Source organism: Macrobrachium rosenbergii, chromosome 27 (genome assembly GCF_040412425.1).
Source record: "Macrobrachium rosenbergii isolate ZJJX-2024 chromosome 27, ASM4041242v1, whole genome shotgun sequence".
Classification (NCBI taxonomy): Eukaryota; Metazoa; Arthropoda; class Malacostraca; order Decapoda; family Palaemonidae; genus Macrobrachium; species Macrobrachium rosenbergii.
The window spans coordinates 6,706,633-6,731,927 of NC_089767.1; the positions used below are offsets into that span (position 1 = coordinate 6,706,633).

The 25,295-nt window shown below is 37.5% G+C and overlaps 1 protein-coding gene across 1 annotated transcript in view; it reads left to right on the top strand.

Moving 5' to 3' along the window:
- LOC136853386 (putative neural-cadherin 2) overlaps positions 1–25,295 on the top strand; it is a 451,957-nt gene that overhangs the window by 4,091 nt on the left and 422,571 nt on the right. The window contains exons 2-3 of the mRNA XM_067128834.1: positions 10,429–10,488; positions 13,069–13,082. The gene's annotated coding sequence lies outside the window, so the exon portion shown is untranslated. The remainder of the gene's footprint in view (positions 1–10,428; positions 10,489–13,068; positions 13,083–25,295) is intronic.

Below are 25,295 nucleotides of genomic sequence, written 5' to 3' on the forward strand. Positions count from 1 at the left end.
GCTCCAGTTTTGTACCTGTAACTCTTAGAGGGGCCCAGTCATGTTCCCCCGGACATATTCCCCCAGACATCCCCGGGACATTCCCCCCAGGACATTCCCCGGACATTTTCCCCCACAGGACATTTTCCTCCCAGGACATTTTCCCCCACAGGACATTTTCCCCCATGGACATTTTCCCCTGACATATTCCCCACTGGATATTTTCCCCCAGGCATTCCCCACCCCCACCCCCAGTATGCAGCAAGTTACTCAATTACCCCAATGATAGTGTAAGTGGTTCGGATGCTAGTTCTGCCAATTCTGTTGATAACCTCGTCATCACAGTGTACCTGGACAGTGGCGCCCAGGGCCCTGATGACACCAAATCTCGATACAGCCTGCACACAACATGGCTAAGAACAGCCCACAATGTTGTGGGGGTTTGTTTACGTATACACAAGAAGCAGCTTAGGCCAATCATGTCCGAACGTACGGTTAATCCCTAAGTTTGGAGTAAACAGTTGAACAGAGCCTATTATGCAGTTTGTCGACAGAGCTATATAACCTTGTTTTCTGTTACTACCTTCCTCACGTCGCTCGTTTTCTGTAACCCCTGTGGCTAGTGCATGCAGTGCAACATTACCGCCTGCCAGACATATGAGCTTGCCAAGAATCTTTCAAAATGCGGATAAGGTGCGAAGTCCTGTTCCGCCACCCCCAACTGAAAGCAGTAATGTTAAAAAAATTAGCGTTAAAAAAGTAGCGTCTGTTCTAATGTGGGTAGGGAGTAGCCTAACCGATGTTTCTTATGTAGGCTACCAGGAGCCTAGGCTAGCGGTGTCCGTAGGTGCATCAGGGTGGACAACCCGAATGTTGTAGCCTGTTGTAACTAGAATGTAGTGAATATTTTGATCCTTAATGCAAAAAATAAACTAGTATTAATGACAATTTTCTAATGCATTTGACCCTAAATATCCCACATGAATATTGTAATCCTTAATCAGTGGCGTTCCTGAGGGGGGGGCTGCCTGTTTGAAATTGCCCCCCAGGCCCCAAAGTGATGGGGGCCCCAAAATGTGAAATTTAATAAATAAAATTTCTGAAATTTGCATTTACAAGTGCTTTTAAAATGATCCTACAATTGCTCATATTCTAAAAATTTTCCTGGGGGCTTACAGCACCCCCCAAAACCCCCAGCTGCTTTGGCTCGCTTTGCTCGCCTCCTGCCCCATAAGAGGATCTGCAAATGGGACTCTGCCCCCCCTGGCCCCAAAATGTCTAGGAATGCCTCTGTCCTTGATGTAATTATGTTTTTTATCAGTTTTTATTGTTCAGTAAAAATACAATAAATCATGCATGACTCTGAGAAACAAACAAACTTTCGCTCTTATTGTATACAGTAGGTAAATGTCCAGAGGGGAAAATGTCTTACGCTCACTCTTAGAATACTAGGCAAGTCTAATTTTATACACCTTAACTAATTTAGGTCCGATAAGGTTCGTCCCTTACCTTTGACTACTGTCAATGGTAACTTTATCATTATATTGTATTTCCACTTGTAATGCAATGAGGTTATGTTAGTTAGGTTAGGTTAGTTATTGAAATTCCTTCTGTAGGCTCTTGTTTTGTACCTGTAACCCTTAGAATACTAGCAAGTCTAATTTTATACACCTTAACCATTTTAGGTCCAGTCAGCTTTGTCCCTTACGTTTGACTACTGTCAATGTTTTCTTGCCTTTTCCCGATCGCTATATTGTACTTCCACTTGTGATGAACCTGTAACTTATATATCTGTGCCATTTTAACTCTTAAGCACCTTGTCTGAAGGTTCTATGACTGAGGTATTGTGTTTGCAACGTACACGCTTTACCTGATGCATGGCACTTGTCCCAATCATTGCTCTAATGATCCTCTTTACTTGACCACACCTAGAGCATGCTTTGGTAAATTTCTTTTGGGGTTTCTCATGTTAGGTTTATTTGTTTGATGTGTTTGCCCTTTCTCTGCATATTGGTAACTCTTTTTATATGTTACTTGACTTACCTGGCTACTGCTACCATTATTAGTCTTGCCTGTTGTGACATTTGACTGGTAATTTGCCATTTCCAAGTCTAGTTTATATGAATTCCTACTAAAATTCAGTCTAAACTAAACCAGTCTTTCTTTATATTCCGCCTTACCTTGTTGTTCACAACTTCTACCTAAATCCCTTTTTCAGGCTACAGCTTTCTTAGGCTATACCTGGGTGTAGGCTATACTTTCATAGGCCTAACTTATGTTACCGTATTGGACAAACTAACTAAGTTTGTTTGTGCCCCCGACGTGGCGTAGCGATGGTTGTGATGATTGCAGACTTTATATTGCAGTCAGAAGTTAAACTAATGTCCTCCAGGGACAAGTCAAATACCTCTTGTGGTGAACTTACTGTTGAGTTTATCTACTTAACAAGTCAGTTTGTCCAATAAAAGAAGAGCTTGAGAGAAAGAGTTGCTGGCTTAGGACCACCAGACTCTACATCATGACGTTATCTGCAACTGGCATTGTTTCTTGATGGTCTTGATAAACGCTCAGCACCCAAGCTAACCATGTGATGTCACTGAGCATAGCCACCTTCCCGGCAGCCTGTGCGGAAACTCATCTTACATCTTCTTACATCTTGTTTGCCAACTGATTTTTTTATACAGCGCAACTACCATTTTCCACCTGCAGTATGATATGTTCATATTTAAAACGTAGATATTTCACCCAAATCTTTGTGTATGCGTGTGTCTGTTTTCTGTACAGTTTATCAAAGACATATTACAAGAATATCGTTGTGTATATGGTAAGGCTTATGAAAATCTTCGAAAACCATGAACCTCCCAAAACAAGTCGTATGATGCTTGAATATCGAATACTGTTGGTTGAAAGACTTGTGTAAATATGGAACGGGTTATATTTACTAATTAACACAATAATAGTAATCATATTTTATCTTGGGACATTAACTTTACCAAAACTTTTCGAATAAAATAATGATGCACAATGCAATAGGTGAAATGGAAGTAGACAAACACCAGGTGGCCAGTAATAAAGTCACAGGACTGGAAGTCACAGAAAAAGTCATACTTTTGGCTAGGGGAAAAAGTCACAGTAAAAAAAAGTCACATTCATTTATGGTGGCCAGTAATCGTTAGGTTAGGTTGGGTTAGGTTAGGTTAGGGTAGATGTTAGGTCAGGTTAGGTTATCTTATAGTTTGCTATGACTTTGTTACCAGTCACCTTCAATTATTGTGACTTTTTTTTCCTGTGACTTTTTTTCTTGGCTTCAACAGACAGCCATTTATAAACTAGTGAATATCCTGGAATTTACATTTAAATGTTAATTTGACAAATACGTGTAAATTGCAGCTTCAGTAAGTTATTCTAGGAATGTATCTGTTGTGTTTTCTTGTAATTTTTCTCGGAATATGAAATCTAAGGCCCTTATATATATATATATATATATATATATATATATATATATATATATATATATATAAAACCAGGCGGCGTGAAATAGACAGCATGAAACATAATTCACTTTATTCCTTATACAGCGACGTTTCGAGACCAATGTCTCATCATCCAGGCTAAAATTAAAGATAAAAACTGATAAGCAATACAGCATAACAAATTATTTTTTGTTGACACGCAAAATACATTGAATAAAGTAAGGCAAAGTAAGATACATCGTTGAAATAAAAATTACGCTACAAGAAGAGAAACATATTTAAAGTTAAGAGTAGTAAAAAGACACCTTGTCTCAACGGAGTTCAGTTGCTGTATGAAAAATGCACCGAAAGTAAACAAGAAGAAGGGCGTGGTTTAGGCTATGTACAAGGGAACAGATGAAGAGTGGTTGTTTAAGGTGGGAACTAGTTTCTTTATAGCTAGAGATTCTAATATTGGAAGGTGGTGCTCATAGGGGCTTGATAATAATATCTTGAAATCCTTGTAATTTATATTATTTTTGCAAAATTTCCCATGATTCCTAATGTTAGATAGTTCTGGGTTGGATAGTTTACACCCTGTACGGAAACTGATGCCCATATGTGCATCACATCTCACCTTAAGCAGGCGGCGTGTGTTGCCAACGTAAGTCTGCCTGTTGCATCGGCAGCAAGTATAAATATAGACAACACCGGACTGCATTAAGGGAGGTAATCTCTCTTTATGACGCAACATACTACCAATAGTCCTAGGGTTCATTAGGACAAACTTGACATCAACGGCCGGGAAATAATTAGTTAAAATTCTCCTTAAGTGAGGTAAGAAAGAGGTGTCATGCACATAAGGAAATCGTATATAGAGCTTAAGTTTATGGGCCAAATGTATTGCTGCTGGAGGATGAAATGAAATATCCAGCGTTTTCCTGACATATTTCATAAAGAGATTAGGAGGATAGCAATTTGATTTAAAATAATCGTAAAGGATTCCGATTTCTTTGTGGAAAAGACTCAATCAGAAGTTAATGTCATGGCTCTGTGGAGGAGGGTAGACAATGAATTTAATTTAAAATTGAAAAAACAAAAACTATAAAAGTTAAGACCAAGGCCTGTGAAAGTTGCCTTTCGAAAAATGCCTGTGTGAAAACGGTCGTCATCACGGATGACAATCGTATCTAAGAATGGTAGTTTGTTATTGTTTTCCAATTCATATGTAAATTTAATGTTGGAATGTAAAGAATTGGCATATTGTAAGAACGAATCACAATGCGAATGGTCCTTAAAAGAACAAAAGTGTCATCCACATATCGGCGATAGAATAAAGGTTTAAAAGAAGGGGGACAACTGTCCAGCAGCTCTCTCTCAAATTTGTGCATAAAAATGTTGGCGAATGTGCAACTCAGTGGGTTACCCATCCCCACACCCTCAACCTGCACATATACCTCATCATTAAAAACAAAGGCGGTGTCCCGCACTGCCAACTCCAATAACTTCTTAAAATCATGACGGTTAAAACCATGGTGAACACTGTCATCCTCAGTAAAAATAGTGTCTAAAATGTATTCAATTGTTTCCTCCACGGGTATATTAGTAAATAAAGATTCTACATCAAAGCTAGCCATGACTAAATCGGAATCCTGACACAAAATGCTATTTTTGAATTCTAAGGAATTAGAAAGACAAAGTTCATTATTAAATGAGCTTTCCAATAAAGGGATCAGATATTTGGCAATTTTATAGCCAGGCGTGGCATAAGACGAAAGGATAGGCCTCATAGGAACATTTTCCTTATGTACTTTCAGGAGCCCGTACATGACACCAAAAGAAGAGCCAGTGACGAAAAGATCATCGTAAGTAACCTGATTAATTGTATGTCTGTCCTTTAGGGCCTTTAAAAAACGGTTGATCCTGTCCTCGTTTCTAAAAATGAGTTTAAAATCTTTTTCACCAATTTTCAGAAATTTAGAGTTATCCGATAGAATATGCTGCATCTTATGAATGTAATCAGCCCTGTTTAAAATAACGGTTCCTTTACCTTTATCTGGTTTTGCAAAAATCAGGTCTTCCTTTTTACTCAGTTTACGAAGTGTGTTTAAATCTTCTTTATTAAAGAAAGGAGCCCATCTAGTTTTCAGTTTGCTGTAATTAGCGTGAGCAAAAGCAGATAGTTCGGTTTGAAATTTCGGCATATTTGCATTTAAAGGCAGGTTCTTTAGTTTGGAAAAAGTACCTCAAAAGGCAGGTAATATTCATAATACGAGGGTTTATAATTAGGTAAACAGAAATCCAACCCAAAAGATAAAAGAAATTCCTCCTTCTTGGTTAAGTTGTAATCGGAGAAGTTGAACACCACTTTATTCCCTTTGCCTGTAAAATTAGGTTTAAAGATGCCTAAATGCTTTAGTTTGTTATTATGGGTATTTTGTACTTTTTCTATATAGGAATTCAGGTCCTTAGATAGTAGCCAGTTAAATATAATAAGGTCAATAAGTGTAAGGCTGTTAAGAATTTCATTGTACAAGGGTTGAATGCTTTTCATATGTTGTGCAATAAATTTCTCTTTAGTACAGATCTCAATAGTTAACAGGGCATTGGTGAGTCATGATAAAATTTGGTATTATAAAGAGAGTGTCGATACAACTTAAATTTAACAAAGTTCGGCGTGACATGGTTTAGTTGGCAGTATTGTAAAAATTCCAGGTCGAGCTTGGCCTTCCACCACTTCTTCAAGGTATTCTCCAATTTACGACATGTCAGCAGCAACGGTCGGTCATATCTTCGCTGGATTAGGTCACGGAAGTGTAGTAAGCCATTAGATCGGAGCCGAAAGAGAAACAGCAACACGAACATCCAGGAAAACATGGTGTGAAAACAGGAACACACTGAAGGGGTCGATGTTGTCCAAAACTAGCTGCAGAAGTCAGCGGGATCAAAACAAGAAGAATCCACATGGCAACGGGAAGAATAATTCAACATTGACGGTGAGGCTATCCCTCAGCAGTACAAAACCAGGCGGCGTGGAAATAGACAGCATGAAACATAATTCACTTTATTCCTTATACAGCGACGTTTCGAGACCAATGTCTCATCATCCAGGCTAAAATTAAAGATAAAAAACTGATAAGCCATACAGCATAACAAATTATTTTTTGTTGACACGCAAAATACATTGAATAAAGTAAGGCAAAGTAAGATACATCGTTGAAATAAAAATTACGCTACAAGAAGAGAAACATATTTAAAGTTAAGAGTAGTTAAAAAGACACCTTGTCTCAACGGAGTTCAGTTGCTGTATGAAAAATGCACCGAAAGTAAACAAGAAGAAGGGCGTGGTTTAGGCTATGTACAAGGGAACAGATGAAGAGTGGTTGTTTAAGGTGGGAACTAGTTTCTTTATAGCTAGAGATTCTAATATTGGAAGGTGGTGCTCATAGGGGCTTGATAATAATATCTTGAAATCCTTGTAATTTATATTATTTTTGCAAAATTTCCCATGATTCCTAATGTTAGATAGTTCTGGGTTGGATAGTTTACACCCTGTACGGAAACTGATGCCCATATGTGCATCACATCTCACCTTAAGCAGGCGGCGTGTGTTGCCAACGTAAGTCTGCCTGTTGCATCGGCAGCAAGTATAAATATAGACAACACCGGACTGCATTAAGGGAGGTAATCTCTCTTTATGACGCAACATACTACCAATAGTCCTAGGGTTCATTAGGACAAACTTGACATCAACGGCCGGGAAATAATTAGTTAAAATTCTCCTTAAGTGAGGTAAGAAAGAGGTGTCAATGTTGAATTATTCTTCCCGTTGCCATGTGGATTCTTCTTGTTTTGATCCCGCTGACTTCTGCAGCTAGTTTTGGACAACATCGACCCCTTCAGTGTGTTCCTGTTTTCACACCATGTTTTCCTGGATGTTCGTGTTGCTGTTTCTCTTTCGGCTCCGATCTAATGGCTTACTACACTTCCGTGACCTAATCCAGCGAAGATATGACCGACCGTTGCTGCTGACATGTCGTAAATTGGAGAATACCTTGAAGAAGTGGTGGAAGGCCAAGCTCGACCTGGAATTTTTACAATACTGCCAACTAAACCATGTCACGCCGAACTTTGTTAAATTTAAGTTGTATCGACACTCTCTTTATAATACCAAATTTTATCATGACTCCACCAATGCCCTGTTAACTATTGAGATCTGTACTAAAGAGAAATTTATTGCACAACATATGAAAAGCATTCAACCCTTGTACAATGAAATTCTTAACAGCCTTACACTTATTGACCTTATTATATTTAACTGGCTACTATCTAAGGACCTGAATTCCTATATAGAAAAAGTACAAAATACCCATAATAACAAACTAAAGCATTTAGGCATCTTTAAACCTAATTTTACAGGCAAAGGGAATAAAGTGGTGTTCAACTTCTCCGATTACAACTTAACCAAGAAGGAGGAATTTCTTTTATCTTTTGGGTTGGATTTCTGTTTACCTAATTATAAACCCTCGTATTATGAATATTACCTGCCTTTTGAGGTACTTTTTTCCAAACTAAAGAACCTGCCTTTAAATGCAAATATGCCGAAATTTCAAACCGAACTATCTGCTTTTGCTCACGCTAATTACAGCAAACTGAAAACTAGATGGGCTCCTTTCTTTAATAAAGAAGATTTAAACACACTTCGTAAACTGAGTAAAAAGGAAGACCTGATTTTTGCAAAACCAGATAAAGGTAAAGGAACCGTTATTTTAAACAGGGCTGATTACATTCATAAGATGCAGCATATTCTATCGGATAACTCTAAATTTCTGAAAATTGGTGAAAAAGATTTTAAACTCATTTTTAGAAACGAGGACAGGATCAACCGTTTTTTAAAGGCCCTAAAGGACAGACATACAATTAATCAGGTTACTTACGATGATCTTTTCGTCACTGGCTCTTCTTTTGGTGTCATGTACGGGCTCCCGAAAGTACATAAGGAAAATGTTCCTATGAGGCCTATCCTTTCGTCTTATGCCACGCCTGGCTATAAAATTGCCAAATATCTGATCCCTTTATTGGAAAGCTCATTTAATAATGAACTTTGTCTTTCTAATTCCTTAGAATTCAAAAATAGCATTTTGTGTCAGGATTCCGATTTAGTCATGGCTAGCTTTGATGTAGAATCTTTATTTACTAATATACCCGTGGAGGAAACAATTGAATACATTTTAGACACTATTTTTACTGAGGATGACAGTGTTCACCATGGTTTTAACCGTCATGATTTTAAGAAGTTATTGGAGTTGGCAGTGCGGGACACCGCCTTTGTTTTTAATGATGAGGTATATGTGCAGGTTGAGGGTGTGGGGATGGGTAACCCACTGAGTTGCACATTCGCCAACATTTTTATGCACAAATTTGAGAGAGAGCTGCTGGACAGTTGTCCCCCTTCTTTTAAACCTTTATTCTATCGCCGATATGTGGATGACACTTTTGTTCTTTTTAAGGACCATTCGCATTGTGATTCGTTCTTACAATATGCCAATTCTTTACATTCCAACATTAAATTTACATATGAATTGGAAAACAATAACAAACTACCATTCTTAGATACGATTGTCATCCGTGATGACGACCGTTTTCACACAGGCATTTTTCGAAAGGCAACTTTCACAGGCCTTGGTCTTAACTTTTATAGTTTTTGTTTTTCAATTTTAAATTAAATTCATTGTCTACCCTCCTCCACAGAGCCATGACATTAACTTCTGATTGAGTCTTTTCCACAAAGAAATCGGAATCCTTTACGATTATTTTAAATCAAATTGCTATCCTCCTAATCTCTTTATGAAATATGTCAGGAAAACGCTGGATATTTCATTTCATCCTCCAGCAGCAATACATTTGGCCCATAAACTTAAGCTCTATATACGATTTCCTTATGTGCATGACACCTCTTTCTTACCTCACTTAAGGAGAATTTTAACTAATTATTTCCCGGCCGTTGATGTCAAGTTTGTCCTAATGAACCCTAGGACTATTGGTAGTATGTTGCGTCATAAAGAGAGATTACCTCCCTAATGCAGTCCGGTGTTGTCTATATTTATACTTGCTGCCGATGCAACAGGCAGACTTACGTTGGCAACACACGCCGCCTGCTTAAGGTGAGATGTGATGCACATATGGGCATCAGTTTCCGTACAGGGTGTAAACTATCCAACCCAGAACTATCTAACATTAGGAATCATGGGAAATTTTGCAAAAATAATATAAATTACAAGGATTTCAAGATATTATTATCAAGCCCCTATGAGCACCACCTTCCAATATTAGAATCTCTAGCTATAAAGAAACTAGTTCCCACCTTAAACAACCACTCTTCATCTGTTCCCTTGTACATAGCCTAAACCACGCCCTTCTTCTTGTTTACTTTCGGTGCATTTTTCATACAGCAACTGAACTCCGTTGAGACAAGGTGTCTTTTTAACTACTCTTAACTTTAAATATGTTTCTCTTCTTGTAGCGTAATTTTTATTTCAACGATGTATCTTACTTTGCCTTACTTTATTCAATGTATTTTGCGTGTCAACAAAAAATAATTTGTTATGCTGTATTGCTTATCAGTTTTTATCTTTAATTTTAGCCTGGATGATGAGACATTGGTCTCGAAACGTCGCTGTATAAGGAATAAAGTGAATTATGTTTCATGCTGTCTATTTCCACGCCGCCTGGTTTTGTACTGCTGAGGGATAGCCTCACTGTCAATGTTGAATTATATATATATATATATATATATATATATATATATATATATATATATATATATATATATATATATTGAAAGCTTAAATTTCATCATGTCTCCTGTTCATTTTCTGGATATTTCGTTTTATATTGACAGTTCAAAGGACAGCAGTACCATATACAGTATATCCATTTACCCTTAAGATCATTTTGGACTGTTTTATCTTACCCCCAATTTTTTTTTTTTTTTCAGGTTCGCTCTTTGAGTCATGCAACTTCTTCGTTCCTGGTTTTGCTTCATCTGAGAGATACGGTGAGTAGCATCATTAAGCCAGTGACTTATTAGTGATTAATTATTTATATAAAAAAAACTAAGTTATAGCAATAACTTCTTCCTCCGGAAGACGTGGAGAGTGCCTGGTTTGTGGCTGTTTCTTTCCCTTCACTGCCAAGTTGTGGAGTTTCCATGTTTATGTTTTCCTGTAATGCTGATCAGTCCATCCTCCAAGATGTAGGATTGTCTCATCCTGTTAGGTTTAGTCCAAATCCTTATGCTGTCTCCTTGGGTCATTCCACCAGACCTTTTGTAGGGGCGAGTGCTGTCAGTGCACCTCACGAGATGCAACGTAGGCACCTAGCTGCACCCAGTTTTTAGCCCTTTACTTCACCTCCTTTCCTGCTTCCTTTCTTCAATCTTGCTGTCCAGCCCCTCTAATTATTATATATTAGTGCAGCTGTGGGATTTTTCCAATTTCAGTTTTTAAGTCATTGTACAGTACTTCACTTGCTTTCTTTTCTGGTTCTCTGGTATTTTGCTGTTCAACCACTCCAACTTCCTCTTTTTCTTGGTGAATGTTTTGCTTAGTTTTAAGTTCTTCATCCGTAAAGGAGTATTTGGTGACTCTGTCTTTTTCGTTTTCTGTAAAAGAAAGCTATTGAGATGGCTCGTTGTCTGTCCGTCCGCGCTTTTTCTGTCTGCCCTCAGGACTTAAAAACTACTGAGGCTAGAGGGCTGCAAATTTGTATGTTGATCATCCACCCTCCAATCATCAAACATACAAATTGCAGCCCTCTAGCCTCAGTTTTTATTATATTTAAGGTTAAAGTTAGCCATGATTGTGTGTCTGACACTGGTATAGGTGCCAACAACACAGGCCACCGTCGGGCCGTGGCTGAAAGTTTTGCAGTTTTTGTATTGTGATATTAAATATGCCTTGGTTTTTTTTTTAAACTGATACTCTTTGTGATCTTTTTCCTCTTGGCAGGTTAAAGAAGCATTGTGTCCCTTCAAAGTCTGCAAATGTAAATGCAGACTCCTGTTGATCTCAAGCAGTAGGTTAGGTTAGGTACTTTGAGAGTGTTTGGGTTTATTCTAAGTATAAAATGTGTTCTACTAGAATTCACAGGGGGTTAATGGCATCAGTGCATAAGACGTGGTGCACTGTAGGCATTAATAAAATTTATTTTTGCAGCTGCACCCACTTTTTAGCCTTTGACCTCCATTCCCACTTTTTTTTCTTCCACCCATCTTGCTGTCCAACCTTTCTAACTATGATTTCTTAGGTGCAACTGTGGTGTTTTCTCCCAATTCTGCCTTTAGATTCTTGTACCTTATCTTTATTTTCTGGATCACTGTGGTATCTTACTGTGCAATCACTTCAGCTGCCTCATTTCACTGCCCTGTGAGCCTGTATTTCATAAAATCAAATCAAATTTGCACCAATATTGTTATTTTTCTGAGGAAATATCATAACCTCATATTAGTCCAGTGAACGTTTTGGCTGGTGCAGTGGTATGATTCTCAGCTACCAGTCGAGAGGGCTGGGGTTCAAATCCCGCTGCTCACTGATGGCTTGCATTGAGCCGCTGCACAAATCCGGTAGCCCGTCAACCTAACGGTCCGAAAAAACCCGAGAGGTTCAGTAGGAGAGTAGGTACCAGTCCTCGGGCTGGGGAGTTAAACAGTGGGCCTAGCGACATGCTGGCCACGTGTCATAGGCATTGGGACCTGTCCCCCACTGGCTGTCGGCCTAAGAAACAGAAGATCAGCGCCTGCCCTATGAGCCTACAGAGGCCCAGGGGGACTTTAACTTTTAACCATTATTATTATTATTATTATTATTATTATTATTATTATTATTATTATTATTATTATTATTATTATTTCGAAGATGAACCCTATTCATATGGAACAAGCCCACTGGACTCGCTGATTAAAAAAGAGAAAATAAATTAATAAATTGATAAATATATAAAAATGTGATACAATGCAAGGAGAGCAGCATCACAGTAGTATTGCATTGCATCTTCGCTTGCACTTTTGAAGTTCCAATTGCACGACAACCTCAGGGAGACTGTTCCACAGTCCAGTGGTGTTTGTTGGGCTTGTTGAATCTACTAACATGTAAATTTCTGTCAGCCTTGAGTAATAGGTTAAGTTAGATACTTGGAGAGCTTATTTTGACTGGCGATGCAGTAAGTACCACATTTTGGCTCCTCAATAAATAACATTGGAACTCAGGGTGTTAACTGGAAATCATATCACGGGCCAGGTGACCAGACAAGCTTATGTCAAGGCCATTGTCGTCTCCGTGGAATAGGTCAGGTACTTGATGATTTAAGAATTTCATATTCAGTGTACATCTTGATATTTTGTCGCAAGAGATGTCACATCAAATACACAGATCGAAGATGAGGCTTAGTATGACAAGCTAAAATAAAATTTAACAGCAAGGGTATAATCATGTTGAAAAACAAGATGGAAATGGGTATCCTATATGAGAAAAAATCCACCCCACTCTGTGATGTTTATGCTGAACTGAAGATGCATAAGTTTTGTGCCCTTTGATTCCGTCTGCTCATTAAATTAGTAATTCATTTTTGTTTGTTTCAGGCCTGTCTCGAAAGGTAAGGGGTATTGTGCCACAGTGCTGTTGGAGTCTTCAGTATTAGATGTTAGAATTCTTGCAGTGAGGTAAGAAAGATATCAAATTCAGTTGAGATTTGAAAGTTTTAGGAGAGATCGAATTGGGACAAACACTGAGTCGATGTTTAGACGTAAAGACTAACTTTTAAAATAGACGTAAAAATTACTGTTGATTCTTTACATACACTAGACTTGACGATACAGAGACCCATGAATTTTCATCTCTTGAAACTCTGCTATTCGTTTTATGATCATGTTATCGCATATTATAATGGTTACTAATGTGCATGCTGTTAATGTTGTTTTTGTTTATTATTATTATTATTTCCAATTTTTTGTATTTTGCTTAGTACAAGCTCGCTTGGGATTTCTTTTAACCCGGTATGCATCCACCTTTGCGGCGTGTTTAGTGCAAGCCCTCTGGGGATTTTTTTAAAGCCGGTATGCATCCACCTTTGTGGTGTGTTTAGTGCAAGCCCTCTGGGGATTTTTCTTTAACCCTGTATGCATCCACCTTTGTGGTGTGTTTAGTGCAAGCCCTCTGGGGATTTTTTTAACACAGTATGCATCCACCTTTGCGGCGTGTTTAGTGTAAGTCCTCTGGGGATTTTTTTGTTAACCCTGTATGTATCCACCTTAGCGGTGTGTTTAGTGCAAGCCCTCTGCGGATTTTTTTTAACCTTGTATGCATCCACCCTTGCGGCGTGTTTAGTACAAGCCCATTGGGGATTTTCGTTTAACACAGTATGTATCCACCTTTGCAGCGTGTTTGGTGCAAGCCCTCTTGGGATTTTTTTTAAGCCGGTATGCATCCACCTTTGCGGCGTGTTTAGTGCAAGCCCTCTGGGGATTTTTTTTTTTAACCCTGTATGCATCCACCTTTGTGGCATGTTTAGTGCAAGCCTGCTGGGGATTTTTTTTAACCCTGTATGCATCCACCTTTGAGGCATGTTTAGTGCAGGCCCGCTGGGGATTTTTTTTAACCCTGTATGCATCCACCTTTGCGGCATGTTTAGTGCAAGCCCTCTGGGGATTTTTTTAACCCCGTATGCATCCACCTTTGCAGTGTGTTTGGTGCAAGCCCTCTGGGGATTTTTTTAAACCCTGTATGCATCCACCTTTGTGGCATGTTTAGTGCAAGCCTGCTGGTTTTTTTTTGAACCCGGTATGCACCCACATTTGTGGCGTGTTTAGTACAAGCCTGCTGGGGATATTTTTGAACCTTGTATGCATCCACCTTTGCAGCGTGTTTAGTACAAGTTGGTTGGGGATTTTTTTTAACCTGGTATGTATCCACCTTTGCGGCGTGTTTAGTGCAAGCCCGCTGGAGATTTTTTTAAACCCTGTATGCATCCACCTTTGCGGCGTGTTTAGTACAAGCCCACTGGGGATTTTTTTTAAGCCTGTATGCATCCACCTTTGCAGCGTGTTTAATACAAGCCCTCTGGGGATTTTTTTTAACCCACTATGCATCCACCTTTGTGGCATGTTTAGTACAAGTTGGTTGGTGATTTTTTTTAACTTGGTATGTATCCACCTTTACGGCATGTTTAGTGCAAGCCCGCTGGGGATTTTTTTGAACTCTGTATGCATCCACCTTTGTGGCGTGTTTAGTGCAACCGGGCTGGAGGTTTTTTTGAACCTGGTATGCATCCACCTTTATGGTGTGTTTAGTGCAAGCCCACTGGGGATTTTTTTGAACCCGGTATGAAGCCACCTTTACGGCATGTTTAGTGCAAGCCCGCTGGAGATTTGTTTGAACCCGTTATGTATCCACCTTCGCAACGTGTTAAGTACAAGCCTGTTTGGGATTTTTTTAACCTGGCATGTATCCACCTTTGTGGCATGTTTAGTGCAAGCCCCCCTGGGAAATTTTTGAAACCGTTATATATCCACCCTTGTGGCGTGTTTAGTACAAGCCTGTTGGGGATTTTTTTACCCGTCATGTATCCACCTTTGCTGTTAGTTAGTTATAAATGATTTGTTTAATCAGACCTCTGAACTCTTTTAGGGTTCTTCTCGGGCTGGGAACCACCTTTGCTGTGCGTTAAGTACAAGCCCATTGGGGATTTTTTAAATCTGGTATGCAGCCACCTTTGTGGGGTGTTGAGTACAAGTTGGTTGGGCATTTTTTTACCTGTTAAGTATTCCACATTTGCAGCGTGTTGAGTACAAGTTTGTTGGGTATTTTTTAACCCGTTATGTATCCACATTTGCATCACTTGGCCTTTGGCCAAAATTCTATATTCTGTTCTATATTTTATTTCATTGGAATTCAGTCTCAATAACGATCAGATTTGAGTATAACGCCTGATGTGTGCATGGGTCCAAATTCATATCAAACTTTACTATTCCCCTTTCATGATAAGCATCCATAAAATCCCAAAATGACACTAAATTCATATAAATTGGCGTTACAATGCAATATTGAAGATTTACTGAATAATGTGAAAGTAACACGTCGCCAAATTTCATTAAAACATGTTAGTAATATTAAAAAATGTCTCTTGCAAACAAACAAGCTGACGATTGTGTTGTTGTAAAAATAACAGTTAACATGAATTCTTTTGTGGAGGTTGTAATTCACTTCTTAACATCGGCCATTCTATTCATCAGTGATGCCTCCTAATTGCATAACAGAAGTTAAAAGTTAAAGTTTGGTGGTTTCAGTCCCTCCACAGGCTATTGCTTCTCGGGCTGACGTCAGCTGGTGACGTCACTCATGGCAGTAACCGTCCGGTAGACAGTCTCACTATCCGCCCTTTGGCGGGGAGCGAACGCTGGTCCCCGAGATTACAAGGCCAACACGTTACCAACTGTGTTAGCCAGATGGCTAGTAGTGACCCTGTTAGTTCGAGCTGACATTGGCATAAATTTTCTTGCTCTTCTCAGCTTAAACTTCTTTCAAAATTTTGCCCATTTTTTTAATACAAAGTCGTAGACACTAAAATAAACTTCACCCGGGTGTTGAATTGAATGAATCAGACAAAATTGAAACTATCTCAGAGTAGAGCTGCCATGGTTTGGTCAGAAAGAGGCTTCCTTTAACGTCAAGAAGGAAAATAAAGCAATTTTTTGTTTGTTTCCAAAGCGTAGCATGTAATGGACATTGGTGATGAAAGACACATGTATATCATATATATATATATATATATATATATATATATATATATATATATATATATATGTATGTATATGTATATATATATATATATATATATATATATATATATATATATATATATATATATATATATATATATATATATATATGTAATTCTGATAGCCACAATGCCCTCTTAACTTCTCGAATTCTTCGCACTTTTTTGGATATGCTTGTAACTACGAAGCCGTAACATCCAAACGCAAGAAATTGAAGAGACTTGCGGGTTCGAACCCGTGTCACCATAACAACAAGGAGGTCACGTTGCCGGGCAACGTGACCTCCTTGTGGTTATGGTGACGCGGGTTCGTCTCCCGCGGCCGGCAATCACAAGTCTCTTCAATTTCTTGCCTTTGGATGTTACGGCTTCGTAGTTATAAGCATATCCAAAAAAGCGAGAAGAATTCGAGAAGTTAAGAGGGCATTGTGGCTATCAAAATTACATACAGTATGTGTCTGGTAAAAGTGACCAGTAGATTCTACACACACACACACACACACACACACATATATATATATATATATATATATAATTATATATATATATATATATATATATATATATATATATATATATATATATATATATATATATATATATTGTTTAATAACTGTTTCCCTGGATATTTTTTCTTTCAATTTACAATACATTGTTAACACTTTGTTAAGAAGGGCTGTGGAAACGTAGACGAATATAAATCGGACAATTCCAATCCCTCAAACGTATTTCAAATTTCCGAACATCTGTGGCCTTATGCCCTCATGGTTTGGTCACCCTTGACATGGAGGTCAAAACCATTGATTAAATCTTTGTTCGAGTTCCCCTCGTTAAAAACGGATGGCCCTTGCAGGAAGGGATGCTCTTAACGAATTGGAAAGCGATTATTTTTTTTTTTTTTTTTTTAGTTTTTTATCACTCATCATTATTTTTGAAGCAGTGCTGTCGAGTATAAGCTGTTCAGATCAGATACGATGACACAGGAATATCTAGATTTATACCGTACTTTTTCGTTTTGAGTTTTCTGTACAAGAAAACTGTTGCGACGGTTTTGTCTGTCCGCCCTCAGATCTTAAAAGCTACTGAGGCTAGAGGGCTGCAAATTGGTATGTTGATCATCCACCCTCCAGTCATCAAACATACCAAATTGCAGCCCTCTAATCTCAGTTTTTTTTATATTACTCAAGGTTAGAGTTAGCCTTAATCGTGCTTCTGGCAACGATATGGGCCAGGCCACAACCGTGGTTAGAGTTTCATGGGCCGCGGCTCAAACAGCATTACACCGAGACCACCGAAAGATAGATCTATTTTCGGTGGCCTTGATTATACGCTGTACAGAAAACTCGATCGCGCCGAAGAAACTTTGGCTCATTTTGTACTTGTTTGCTTATTATTTCGGAGTTATGAGTGATTGTTTAAATTTAAATTTAAATTTAAATCTGTTTAAATTATTTCAGCCATATGTAGCTTTTCTTTTAAAGGCCAGGCAGTATTTCCATCACTAGCAGAAATTCGTAATTTTTCTTTCTCGATATACTTTTGCCGTTGAATTCTCCTTTCAGCATTCATTGGATTCCGCATCCTGAATTTTTAAAGTAAAATTTGAAGTAGATTTCCCCTTCTCTTCAGAATACAAGAGCTTTCGAGAAAATGTATGTAAGATCAACACCCCATAAATCATTTTTCTAATATTTACTTTCTTTTTGAGGAAAGGATTTTTTCAAACTGTTCTTTCACATCTATTCTTGCTTAGAAGCCTTTCCTTCCCTTTCTTATCTGGATAACATACCGTCCACGCATACCCACCCCGATGGAAGTGAAAACATTAACAAAAGAAAAAAAAAATCAGCGGATCCAGTGGCGGGAGGTGGGGGGGGTTGCCACCTGGGCACATGCCCCCTCATGAAAAATGACAAAATAACAATATTGAAGATTAAGATAATAATAAAAAATGAGAAATATGAAAATGGGAAAAAATAAAAAAAATCGAGAATATATATATATATATATATATATATATATATATATATATATATATATATATATATATATATATATATATATATATATATATATATATATGTGTGTGTGTGTGTGTGTGTGTATATGTATATATATATATATATATATATATATATATATATATATATATATATATATATATGAAAATAAGAAGGCCCATAAAACACTATTTAAACATTGAAACCATATATTTCAGGGCACTTGTTTCTGTGCCCCTGTTCACTGGTAGAATATGGACAGGTGGAAAGTTACAATGGTATATATACAAAAACATGAAGGTGTGGCCTTAGGCCTCCGATGTTAAGGAGGCCACACCTTCATGTTTTTGTATATATACCATTGTAACTTTCCACCTGTCCATATTCTACCAGTGAACAGGGGCACAGAAACAAGTGCCCGAAATATATGGTTTCAACGTTTAAATAGTGTTTTATGGGCCTTCTTATTCTCATATTACACTGTAGTATTACAGGAAAAGACATTCATATATATATATATATATATATATATATATATATATATATATATATATATATATATATATATATATATATATATATATATATATGTATGTATGTATGTATGTATTATGTATATATATATATATATATATATATATATATATATATATATATATATATGGAATGGCGCCCCCCAAATAAAATTTTTCTGGACCGGCTAGTTCACGTTGTCTCTACATATTTCGCTTCTTTGAAAAGTAAATGAAGGTCTCATTCGTCCGTGGAATGCATCAAATCCGTCTGAACTTGCAAACGTAATAATATTGTTTTTGAAACTTCAAACTAGTTCTTCTTCTTCTCGAATACAGAGTTAATCCTTTGTCCTTTGTAGTACATGTAGCAGAAATAATGAATACACTCGCACGAGGCAGGGGGAAGAATATGATTGTTCAGCGAAGCAGTAAAAAGAGGCAGTGATGTTTCGGTAATGGAGGCTGAAAATTGGACCGAGGACAGGAATCTATTTTTCCAGATTCGAAGACCCCTGGGTCTTTTGATTTCGAAGTTCTTTTCGTTTTTATTCTTTTGTATTCTTTTTTGTTCTCTGAAAAGAAAACTATTGTGCCGGCTTTGTCTGTCCGTCCGCACCTTTTTCTATCCGCCCTCCGATTTTCAAAACTGCTCAGGCTAGAGGGCTGGAAATTGGTATGTTGATCATCCACCCTCCAACCAACAAACATAGCAAATTGTAGCCTTGTAGCCTCAGTAGTTTTTAATTAAGGTTGAAGTTAGCCGTAATCGTGCTTCTGGCAACGATATAGGCCAGGCCACCACCAGGCCGTGGTTTAAGTTTCACGGGCCGCGTCTCATACTGCATTATACCGAGACCACCGAAAGATAGATCAATTTTCGATGGCCTTGATTATATGCTGTACAGAAAAGTAGATTGCTCCGAAGAAACTTTGGCGCATTTTTTACTTGTTTGTTTAATTTTGTCTGTTTCTAATCTGTGGTTTTCCTTAAATGTTTTTTTGTATTTATTTTGCAATGCTATATCACTCGTAGTGGTATAGCAAGGAGTATCAGTTGAAGGAATATGTAGAGTAACGTGTAGGGAATTGGAAGTAACTGGCATCTCTCTCTCTCTCTCTCTCTCTCTCTCTCTCTCTCTCTCTCTCTCTCTCTTATAGATTTATATGAGAACAGGTCTGAGTCAAGTTTCTGTTGTATTTTTGTATGGGTTTTCAAGACCAGTATAGGTTGAGAATTCAAGGAAAGGATTCTGGATGTAGATACAACGTTGTTGTAAAAGAAAATGATTTGTCAGTATAATGTAGAATGGTTGATGTGTTTAGATGATACAGGGCCGATCTGGACTAATGAAGAGAGCTGTAGAAACTAATAAAGTGTCTGATGGCAAGAATAAGGTTATGAGTGCAAATGGAAATCATGAAAACGAGGCCAATGACTATTAATGAATGGGGAAGGAATGGAGTTATTGGACGACATTGTTCGGATTGTTTATTGAAGCCAAGGAGCGAATCGATGAAGGATTTGTTGAGCCGTATCTCCTTTATGGAAATGAAATATGTGGATTGAATGCGGTTGCAAGAAAAAAAAGTTTAAGCTATTTGATGAACTGTTTGCGTATTAGAGTGGTGATAAATAAGCAGTTGTGTAGAAGTGGTACAGGCAATCATAGGTGAAGGATGAACCAGATTTTTTCGAGATGGTTTGGTCGTGTCGAAAGAATGGGGGACGACAGGTTGGGGAGAAGGGTGTATGGTTCTGAAATGCAAGGAGACGACAGATGTATATGAAAGAAAGCTTATGAGTACTTGAGAGATAGCAATGAATGAGCCTTTTCTGTAGTTCCATGATGCAGCCTGTGTTATTGGAGCTTTTTGGGAGAGTAAAACTACAAATCAGCAGTTTATATGAATTTTTTTTCAAGTTTTATTTTCTCTGGAGCCGACCATTGTTTTAGGGAAATGGCTAGATGCTGAATAAAAGTAATATTATGTGTATATTTATATAACCACATTTATACATATACATATGTATATATTTATACATATATATGTATATGCAAACATACATAAACACGTACATATACACACATATATACACATACATACATACATATACATATAATATATATATATATTTATATATATATATATATATATATATATATATACAGTATATATAAATTATATTATATTATATATATGTATATACTATATATTTTATGTATATATATAATATATATGTAGATTATATATTATTATATATATGTATATACTATATATTTTATATATATATTATATATATATACACATACATACATACAAGGTAGATATATATATATATATATATATATATATATATAAACTATTTTAAGTCGAAAATCTTTTAGATTTTCAGAGCAGCGCTTGTATTCCTAGGAATAAACGGCTTGTGCTCTCTCCCCGGAAACATACTGTATATGTAATCTTCTTTTGCCTTAAAAAAAAAAAAATAGAAAAAAAAACGGAAGGTTCAGAGTTCAATGTAGCGGTAGATGAAAAGATTTTTTATTTGCTGAAAATTGACTTCCTCTCTCCGACGAAGGCTTTTCCACCTTCAAAGGGAAGGATCGTTCCCCCCAGCTACGCTGTGTATAATCAAAGCCACCGAAAGTAGATCTATCTTTCGGTGGTCTCGGTATAATGTTCTGTGAGCCGCGGCCTGTGAAACTTTAACTAGTGGTGGCCTGTCCTATATTGTTTCCAGACGCACGATTACGGCTAACTTTAACCTTAAATAAAATAAAAACTACTGAGGTTAGATGGCTGCAATTTGGTTGATTGATGATTGGTGGGTGGATGATCAACATAACCAATTAGCAGCCCTCTAGCCTCAGTAGTTTTGAAGAACTGAGGGCGGATAGAAAAAGTGCGGACAGAAAAAAGCGCGGACGGACAGACAAAGCTGGCACAGTAGTTTTCTTTTACAGAAAACTAAAAAGCACTTCTTCTGTCCGGCCTCAGATCTTAAAAACTGCTGAGGCTAGAGGGCTGCAAACTGGTATGTTGATCATCCACCCTCCAATCATCAAACATACCAAATTGCAGCCCTCTAGCCTCAGCAGTTTTTATCGTGCTTCTGGCAGCGATATAGGATAGGCCACCACCTGGCCGTGGTTAAACTTTCATGAGCCGCGGCTCATACGGCATTATACCGAGACCACAGAAAGATCTATTTTCGGTGGTCTTGATTATACGCTGTAGCGGCTGTACAGAAAACTCAATTGCACCGAAGAAACTTCGGCCAATTTTTTACTTGTCAGATAAATTTTCAACTTTCAGAAAGACTAAGGACACATTCTATTACAGTTCAGAAATGAATACAGCAGGAAGGGAAAACGGAAATAAGATTGACTGAAATGGTTCTGCCGTGAAATTTTCAAAGAACATCCAATTGCTGTCACCCAAAAGTAATAACAAAAACAGATGGAGTTTTGTATGGCGACTGAACTGCACTTTTCACGCTTATCATATACAGGCGAGAGGAACTTTTAGCTGGAAAGGATGGATTAGACATATCCCTTAAGCTTTTGAATATTTGTGCATATAAAAATGTAATGAAGAGGACCCTCCTGGGTATGAGTTTATTACTGAATGTGTCAATTGATAGTCAGACTGACGACAAATAAAGTACATTGCAATGGAGACAGGATTGTAATCAGATGAGAACAAAGGTGATCGCCAGAACTTTCAAAATGAGAAGAAGCAGCGCAATCTGCGTCGCTGCTAGACAGCGATTTCCCCCAACACAATAAAGGGCTCATCCTATTTCGATGGATTCGGAATAATTGCCCTTTGTGCTGATGGGAGCAAAAACATGTCATTGTTATTGTGAGTGAAACTGCAGTGTGTGGATATAAGACCCTGTCGCCTATATTTCCTAATTAAATGATGGTCAGTGGCAGTGAGTCTCTCTCTCTCTCTCTCTCTCTCTCTCTCTCTCTCTCTCTCTCTCTCTCTCTCTCTCTCTCTCTCGGTAATAACATAATTTCTGTCGGAGGGATATCTTTACTTGCCAATTCTTCAGTTACTTCTCTTGTATAATATTACCGGAATTGATACACAACCGGTCAATTGTTACAGAAATTTATCAACTGCTGCTCTTTCGCGAGATTAGATATTATGGTTACACGTTGAGCAAATATAAATATTTCTTATTTTAATAGTGTCATTTGTAGTCAACTTGAAAGTCATAAAATGCATAAGGTTAAGTGAATTTAACAGTACAAATATAATTGTATGTTATATACCTTTTTTTTTAATACACCTTTAGTACTAGATCATGACATTATAATCATAATAATGGGAATAAGAGAGAGAAGTGAAGTTTATGGAAATTATATTGTTGTTGGTCTTTCTTTTGGTGGGGGAGGGGGGGTAGGCTGTTGCCGAAAGGGAGAGGGGGTGAGTTCTTCGTAATAATTACATCGCCGTTGTTAGACCTCGAGGTAATTATATGTAATTAGATAAATTATTATATGTAGTTCTGTAATCTTGACCTGTTCTCCCATAGGGGCGGTAGTGCCGTCAGTGCATCTCACGCGCGGTGCACTGTAGGCATTACTAGAAGGTTCTTTGCAGCGTCCCTTCGGCCCCTAGCTGCAACCCCTTTCGTTCCTTTTGCCGTACCTCCGTTCATATTCTCTCTCCTCCAACTTACTTTCCACCCTCTCCTAACAATTGATTCAAAGTGCAACTGCTTTGAGGTTTTCCTCCTGTTACACCTTTGTAACCTTTCACTCCCAATTTTCCTTTCAGTGCTTAATGACCTCATAGGTCCTAGCGCTTGGCTTTTGGCCTAAATTGTATATTCTATTCTATTCCTTACCTTCTATTCACTAATATTTCACTTGAACCTTTCAAGTTTTCTTTGTACAATTCTCTCTCTCTCTCTAAACACGGCCTGGTGGCGTTCTGCTCTATATCGTTGCCAGATGCACGATTATGGCTAACTTTAACCTTAAAATAAAAACTACTGAGGCGAGAAGGCTGCAATTTAGTATGTTTGATGATTGGAGGGTGGATGATCAACATAGCAATTTGCAGCCCTCTAGCCTCAGTAGTTTTTAAGGTCTGCGGGCGGACAGAAAAAGTGCGGACGGACAAAGTCAAAGCCGGCACAATAGTTTTCTTTTACAGAAAACTAAAAACAGATCTGAAGGCAGTTCTTATCCAAGAGATGATTGATGAATGGCATTTCTTCATATTTAGCAACCTGAACGTTATGAAATCTCTCATAAAAAAATCTGAAAACAATTTTCATTCAAGAGACTGAATGGCAATTTTTTTTTATGTCCAGAAATCTAAAATAACATGAATTTCCGCACAGAAAATATCTAAAAACAATTTTTATTCAAGGAATTTTTTTTACATATCTAGAAAGCTTAAATAACTTTATGAATTCCCGCATAAAAAAACTAAATACAGTTTTTATTCAAGAGATGGCTGACTGAATGGCATTTTTTTATATATCTACAAAGCTTAAATAACGCCCCGCATAGAAAAAATCTAAAAACAGTTTTTATTCAAGAGATGGTTGGGTTGACTGAATGGCAATTTTTTTTTATATCTGTAAGGCTTAAATAGCATTATGAATTCTCGCATAGAAAAAAATCTAAAAATTTTTATTCAAGAGATGGTTGACTAAATGCCAATTTTTTTTTTTTTTTATTTTTAGAGAGCTTAAATAACTCTATGAATTCCAGCATGAAAAAAAATCTAAAAATTTTTATTCAAGAGATGGTTGACTAAATGGCAATTTTTTTTAATATTTAGAAAGCTTAAATAACGCTATGAATTCCACCATGAAAAAAATCTAAAAACAATTTTGAGAGATGGTTGACTGAAATGGCCATTTTTTTAATATTTAGAAAGCGTAAATAACGTCCCGCACAGAAAAAATTCTAAATACAATTTTTATTGAAGAGATGGTTGACTGAAATGGCAATTTTTTTAATATTTAGAAAGTGCAAATAACCTCCCGCATAGAAAAAATATAAAAACAATTTTTATTTAAGAGATGGTTGACTGAAATGGCAATTTTTTTAATATTTAGAAAGCGTAAATAACGTCCCGCATAGAAAAAATATAAAAACAATTTTTATTGAAGAGATGGCTGATTGAAAAAATCCTGAAAAAAAACAGAAAAATCAGGAACTGTTCCTACCTCGAGCCATAAGTCGATTTTTCCTAGGCGGTCCCACAAAAGGCACGGTGGGAGTTTTACAGCCACCCATTACGGCTTCGCTGCCGGGCAATAAATCGCTTCAAGGAAGCCTTTTCCTTTAGGCTGGGGGAAGAAAATCCCAGTCAACACCATTTGTTGTCTGGGAGTCGCCCGCTGAAAGGTTTTTAGAAAGTGTGATATAATGGGACAAAGCCGATTTTTTTTTTTTTTTTTTTTTTTTGCGTGTGGAGGTGGGTTCGTTTTTAGCTTTCTGTGAAAGAAAAGTATTGAGACGGCTTTTTTGTCTGTCCGTCCG